The sequence below is a fragment of the Pezoporus wallicus genome, unplaced genomic scaffold (assembly GCF_028554395.1).
Source record: "Pezoporus wallicus isolate ANWC-B61680 ecotype Strahan unplaced genomic scaffold, APGP_CSIRO_Pwel_v1 contig_7073, whole genome shotgun sequence".
Lineage (NCBI taxonomy): Eukaryota > Metazoa > Chordata > Aves > Psittaciformes > Psittacidae > Pezoporus > Pezoporus wallicus.
The window spans coordinates 5812314-5820232 of NW_026641326.1; positions in this window are offsets into that span (position 1 = coordinate 5812314).

Consider the following 7919-nt stretch of genomic DNA (forward strand, 5'->3'; position numbering starts at 1 on the left):
GTACCCCATTACAGGGCACCACATTAGCTATCAGTTATCCTTCTCTCTCTGCAGTCAGGAAAATATGTGAAGCTCTCTTTGGCAAATGTACTTCTTGGTACCATAATGTCCTCATTTACTTTTGTGTGTTGTACATCTCTGTTAGCATCAGAAAGTTCAATTAGTCTCTTACAACTAAAATGACTTCTTCTGACTAATTTGTATTAGATGGGAGGGAAGAACGAGAATGCTTTACTGACAGCTTAGAAACATTAGATACGTTTCCTAATGCCATGTCTCAGCTATATTTTAATCTTGCTTCATATCAGCCATTTTAGGAAAGTATCATTCATTGAAAACTCCTTCATACTCAAGCTTTCTTTATGTCACATATAGAAAGAATCCTAATTAGAAACCAACGGATATAAATGTGATACTTATAAAATATTTTGAGTGAACAAAATATCAGCAGAAGTAAAAAACTACAGCAGTTTCCATGCAGACCTGGAAACGAGTTCTTCCTTTATTCCCTGAAGTACCATGGCATTACTGCCCTGCAGACCTGGCATCTGCTGGCTTTCTGCAGTCTTTCCTAGCGTGAACTGACTTTTCAGGTCTCCTGCAAACTCCTACCTGAAGAAACCACAGTTCCAGTTTTCCCAAGGTTTCTGCCTCCTCCTCATCCTTCAGGCTCTAGCACTGCTCAGCCTTTACGTGAGAGCTTCGTTTCAGAAAAGCTGCCTGCAGCAACAACCTGTTCCCACACCACTGTCTCCGGTGTTTCACTTCATACAACTACAGCAGCAGCACCATCCTGGAGTCAAGAGTATGCAGATTTTTCACTGTGCCTTTGATATTTCAGCTCCTCATAACAGGAGCTGCAGCAATGAGACATCTACCTTCTCAGGAAAGCTGCTAGTGTACACCAAGTCGAGATTGCCATCAGCTACTGAGTCATTGACTGAATGAAGACCTTCCTCCACATGTAAGGTTTAATTCAGTACTTTAGCTCACATTCAGCAGGGCCTTGGCATTCCCTGCAAAGGACAACAGTAGCATACACACCTGCACCCTGACAGCAAGTCCTGCGTCGCATCAGAAGGAAACGTCTGTCCTTTATGCCAACAAGCAGAATTTGAGTTCTGGTCTAGAATATTCTTAATTTTTTGCTTCATGAAATGAAGGCAGATGGAAAGCAGCAAAGAGGGATAGAGAAAACTCATTATTACAGAATATGAATTATTACCCACAAGTCTCTTAGGTCACCTCTGCTATGCTGTGAAACACACATAGTCTTAGCACAAGGCTTATTAAAATACAGACTATCTGACAGAATGAGGCTATTTTTACCTAGGCTGAACAATATCCAGGCATCTTTCTCAAGCAGTTATATCAAACCCATATTAAAAAGCACATTAGGAAGAAACTAAAACCAAGCAAAGTATCCAAGAGATCAGTTTTCGGCCATATCCCCACTTTTCTGCCATTTCTACTGCTAAACATGGTAAAAATAAAAATGCTAATAGCCACCAAAATGCTATACAAAGGAAGTGAAATTATGTGAACTTCATGAAACACACAAATCTTTCCACAAGACTGCAGCTGGCATCTCAGCATGTGATCTTCCAGCACAGTTATTTAGACCACGGCTATGCTGTGCTGATTTTAAAGCAGGTGGCTTGGCTGCTCCTGGTTTCAGAGCCTACACTGGCTGTGATGCAGGCAGTCAGCCTGCCCTGAGCTCGTGGTTACCATGGCCGCACTGCAGCAGGACCTGCGCTGCCCAGGCTAAAGCCAGCTCCTGAATATCCCCATTGGTGGTACCCCTTGAAGACAAGGTGACACTTGCTGCCTTTGTGTGCTATAGTGATTCCTGTCAAAAGAAACTAGGAAAAAGACTTATGTAGAAATTAGGATTACCTCAAACACTCCCAGCATTTGCTCAAGGAACAGTCTCAACTATGCTGCATGCTATATGGCATCTAAGTGTGGATCATCATCGCTGCTTGAAAAAGGTAACAACTCATCACATACAGCTAATAAATCAATTCTTTTGTCAAGAGTTTAAATGGCAAAAGAGGGAATGTTCACTGATAGCCCAAACTCCCTCCTTCGGCAAGATGAAGAAGTGCTGTTCTTAAAAAAAGACATTGCTTGGAATACGTAGAAACCAATATTATATGGTCTTGGCCTTCTGCAATAAACCAGATAAATATAAAAAACAAGAACAAATGTGTTTCCAGTCTGCCCATTATCAGGTATCAGCAGACTGGCAAGTACTGCACATACAAGAACTTCAGTGATGAAACTGTACAGACAGAATGTCTGGTCATGACAGTATTCCTTGCAACAGCAATATATTCACAGCCTGTGTTGACATCACTTGAGTCAAGATTCCTTCTGTGAGTCTCTACTGGCCTTGTAGAATGTGAATGCCCTGATTTCTGGTGGTACAGTAACTCAACTTGTGGCTTGTGCTATTAACTTCCCTCTGACCGTCCAGGACTTCCCCTGAGCACACCCAGCCCAGCTTTCGGAAGCAGCCCCTTCCGATGCTCCAGAAGCGCTGCTCACACTGCACATACCCTGGGCATACCCTGACTGCTGCCATAACAGCAGCACACACAGCAGATGGGGACAGCAGCCATGGGGTACACTGGGGCAGGCAGCAGCAGGCTGCTGAACTCACTGGCACTATATGTGTGTTCATCACGCCAGGAACCTCAGTCTTACCTTGATGTTGTCACAGAAATCCCTAACTGTAGGGAAAGCTGACAGGAGAGCAGTGAAAAGATCTCTGTTGTCATACCCAGGTGATACTATTCATGACTCAAATTGTGCAGAAGAGGAGGAACTGCTGCTTTTACCTCTCAGGATATTCAGTCTCAGGTGGCAACAGACTGTGCTGTGGGATACAGACAGTTGTTAGAGCACAAACAAATCAACTTGTTAATATTCTAGCTGGCTATAAGGGAGATCAGAAAGGCTGTCAGAGACCTCCCAAGACCATATTTCATGTGGTTCTCTTTCATAGGGCATGTACGTAAAAAAATCTCATAATTAAATATACCCAAAACATGACCATGCAGGACATGGCTGCCTCTCAGTTTTTGTAAACAACACCCTGGAGAAGAGCAAGCTCTGGAGAGACCTTAAAGCAGCTTCCAGTAACTAAAAGGGCCAACAAGAAAGCTGGAGAGGGACTTTGTACATGTGCATGTAGGGATAATACAAGGGGCTTTAAACTGAAAGAGGGGAGATTTAGATTAGGAATTAGCAAGAACTTGTGCCCTGCGAGGGTGGTGAGGCACTGGCATAGGTTGCCCAGAGAAGCTCTGGCTGCTCCATCCCTGGCAGTGTTCAAGGCCAGGTTGGAAGGGGCTTGGAGCAACCTGCTCTAGTGGAAGGTGTCCCTAGACGAGCTTTAAGGTCCCTTCCATGCCAAACCATTCATTAACTTCTTTTTAAGTAAATAAGGTTTCAGCATATCACATTTAAACACTGAATTACAATCTTGTGCCTTCTCTAGCCTTCCCTTTCACACACAACCCTACTGAAAAGTGTTCTCTTCTTACCTCCTTCATATCTCTTGTGCCTTTTCTTACCCCTGGGCATGCTTTCAACAGCATTACCAACTGGTTGGTAATTAACTTTTACTCAGGTTTAGTTATTGACCATTTCCCAGGATAGATTAGGCAGAAAAACTATTTCACCCATTGCATACCTCCAGCCAGAGGTAAAACACGATACCTAGTAACAGAGAGGTTCTTTTCACCCTTCTGGGAGACTATGTAACCATGGATGCAGAAGAAACAATGCCTGCAGATAAAAAGAATGCTTTCAGATAATAATGTTTGTCAGAAGAGATTTGCACATTTCTTTGAACTGATATATTTATACCCTGCTAATTATCTGAGGAAAATCTCAGAGACCTTATCACAAACAAAGTCAATGCTACAGTTAGATTCTTCCCCCTCAAGTCTAAGTTTCTCTTTAAAGTATCTCTCAAAGTCTGTTTTCAACAGTTTTCAGTCATGTCAGTAACTTACACCTACGCAAGCACCTCTACCCTAGAATATACCTGTATAACAAGAAACATCTTTAGATCTGAAGTCCATCAGAGCTTTCTTACAACCAGCCCAGGTCACATTTTGAAAAGCCTGCCTTCGCTGTTAAATACTCACTCTCTTGTTCTTATGCTGCTTTTCCATGAAAAGCGTGGGATGCTTGTGTTACTGCTACACAAACACCACTCAGTACAATAAACAGTTTCAAGAAGTTGTACGAGCAGGAAGCAAACAACAGTAGGTCACCTTAGGGTCTTTTTACAGACACACACACACACCCCTCATCGCTGCTGGAACGACAATTTAGACAATGTTCTGCTCCACAAGTTTTTAGCTTCTGATTTTCCCTCTACTCTTTAAGGCACAAAGAAGGCAAAATATTAAGGAAGGACTGTGTTACAGGCTTTGAAGCAACACTACACATGGGCTGGAGGAACAACAAAGAGAGAAGTCATCTTCCCTCCCAAAGAAAAAGGAGGGCAAAATATTCTATCACTCACCTGCAAACCCACCATGTTACTCTGTTTAAATCACCTTCACCAGTCCCAGTTTAACAGCCATGGATATTTGCTTCAGGGTACTGCAGCAAACAGCACAGCCCACACAAAACCCCCTCGCTGGAGGAGAAGCTAAGCACTGATACCACTTCCCAGCCTCTCCCATGGTTGCATGGCCTCCTGTAATTTGGAATTGTAACAGCATTGCACTAAAACTACCTTCACACCATAGATGTGAGGGCCCGTTAGAGATCACATGGGCCACACCATCTGAAATAGGGTTTAACTTTCTTGGCAAGATGTATCTTGTTCTCTTTCAGCAGAGGAACTGACAAGTTGATTGGACTGAAGATTACATCAAACACCCCCAAGTCACTTAAGTAAGCTCAACTTAGCTACAATAGTAGAAAAATCAGCTTTCTTAGTACAGGAAGTCTACAGTATTCAGTACTGGTACATGTACATCCCACCCAATCATCACTAACACCACAGAGAAATGATTCCACATACAAAAATAGCCCTTATTGTAAGGATGAAAAAAAATGCTGAACCACAAGTGCTTCTGCACCATTAGGGAAATGCTTACTCAGGGAATTTCAGTCTGCAGATTGTGTCATAGGAAATGTCATTATGTTCTACAATGCCAATGGAAGTCGACATATTTCAAAAATAATATGCTTAAAATCATTTTACTCTATCAAACATGCAGAGTAAGCAGAAATTCAGGGTGCCTTCATGGAGGAGTAGATACTTTGCACACAGAGAAATTCCTTTTTTAAAGCCTAGCATCTCAGCAATTCAATTCCTGCTTTGTTTAAATGCTTAAAAGTACTTTGCACATTATACTACTGAGCACTAGCCCACAAAATCTCAAAGGAGTAACTAAGGACTTCCACAACAGGGTGGAGGTAGGGCTAAAGGATGGCCCAGTTTATCAAACCTCCTCAATCTGACAGAATTCAATCCACGGGTACCAGAAGTGTGAAATGACACATTATTTGTGACCTCACAGACTATTTCTGTTACTAATTCAGTTACTTTCCAGAAAAGAAATGTGGAAATGGCCATGGCAAAGCTCATAATGACAAAGATAACTTTAGAACAAAGAGACTCCAACAAAATCCCAACATTTCATTCATTCAGTCCACTAAATGCCATAACACTTCCTATTGTTACCAATAATACATTTAATGCTACTTTATTATTTCACTCAAAATTAGGTGAAACAAAACCAACAACTCACAGTAGGTCATTCATACAGAAACTTACCTAAGTTTATATGAAACTATTTTCATTTCTGCAATCCAACAACCACCAACCTGATGTCCCTTAGTGGTAGATTCTCAGCTGGTGTCAACTGTCCTGATTCTCTTTACCTCGATGAAGGCAGAAATATTTGTATCACTCAAGATCTATTTCTCACTTTTTACAGAGGCAAATCACAAATCATTTAAACTGGTCCAACAACTATTTTGTCACTTCTAAAGAGTCTGAGGACTTCATACAAAAATAGGAACCATATATATTTTATGAAATATGGCTCTTTTCACCCATGTATACAAAATATATGCAGACACTGTAAACACAGCAACAGCTGGTACAACAGCCTGACAGCAAAGGGACAGGTTCTAGCATTTCCCCTGAGGTATCTCAAACTTTTGATCTCAGGAATAAAGGCAAACGCAATCACCTCTCTCTCCTAAAAATTTAGCTAGAGTACATTACGTATCTGGAGATTAAGTGGCCAAAAAGCGCCACTGCTCATATACGCTGGCCTCCTAAAAAAACCTGTGTCCATTATATTTTACCAGCTACTCCCTTAGGAAGAGCTGCATTTTACATTTTTCCCAGAAAAGAGATTTCCTTCACAAAGAAATACCAAGTGTGGAATCTCCCTTGGCAGCGAGCACCCTGAGAAGCAGCTCTGGAAGGCCAAGACAGTTTAAGTTCAGGAAACATGAAGCAATAAGATGTGGCCCTGCTCCACTGCTTGGCTGTTTTCCACAGGAGATCCCTACAGACTCTACACCTCACACTAGAGCCAGTAGCACACTCCAGAGCTAAGCAAAGGAGCTGGCCAGACGTCTCAGGACACCAGGTGACAGGAGGGAATGCAGGGGAGCTCTGTTTAGTTTGGGACTAACAGGTATATTAGAACTGAAACAATCTGGACCTGCTGGGTTTTGCTATATATGACATTAGAAACTTGAGAAGTAAGTCTTCCCTGCAGCCACTGTAAGCAAGGCAGGATTTGTTTCTCCTTTTTGTTATCTCTTTTTTGCATTAAACCATTTGTCTGCTTTGTTTATACTGTCAATAGTACTGTGTGCCAAATGTGATATAAAAATATATTTAGAATTTAATTAAGCTTCCAAAGCCACTGGGAAAACAATGGAAAGTGGGCATGTGAGAAGAGGGAGGGAAACAGTCTTCCAGTACCAAGCTTGAAGCTCTTCTCAACTTTGCTCTTTTAGAGAAAAAAAAAAATAATAATCTGAATCTTGGAAATGAACCACTTGGACAAACTCCTCTAACACAATGTACATCCTTCTAAGGTGACTGGAATTAAAATTCAAGCAACCAGAAAGCAGCTCAACTGCATTTCACGATCACAGGCCTGTGTATTTGTTTATATCCTGGAGTCACTTTGAAAGTATCCTCTCAGAAGAGGCCAAGCCTGGAACACCAGCATCTTCATTCAAAACCCAAAATTATAAAGCACTGCGAGAACAGAACTGAAGGGCAGCTCCTCTGATCAATACTACCAGTCTTCTACTTTTAAAGTTTGTGATGCATTTAATAAAAGAGCACAGCAGGAAGATTCTGATCTCTGCTACAGCAGGTAATCCAGCATAACCCTGCAGAAACCAGTGTTTATACCAGCATGCTACTCAATCCAGTTGACCCCCACAATAAAGTAGGGGGAAGAAACCTGGCACAGGGGGAATATTTCAAATACATAGCACAAAAGACTGCGCACCTAATTATTCACAGTGATGAAAGAAAAGGTGTTTCAAACATAGCAGAAAACAACCTAAATCACACTAAGATTATGCAACAGAATGACAGGAAGCACAAAGGTTAGAAATGACACAGTGAAGGCAGAATACAAGCGTAAACTTGGAGAGAGGCCACAGGAAGAAGTAGATCCTGTGCAAAACAAAACCAAAACAAAACAGAAACAACCACCCCCAGATTCTGGTTTTGTTGTTTTCTATAATAATCTTGTCAGTCTTTTCACTGCAATGAAAGCGTCTATGTCAGGGAAAGAGAGAGGAACAGGGAAAAGTAGATCTGAGTCAGGGCAACAAAAGCCGACTGGGACAGTAGAAAGAAGTCAGCAGCCAGTCCCAGAACAGGCTGGCACACAATAAAT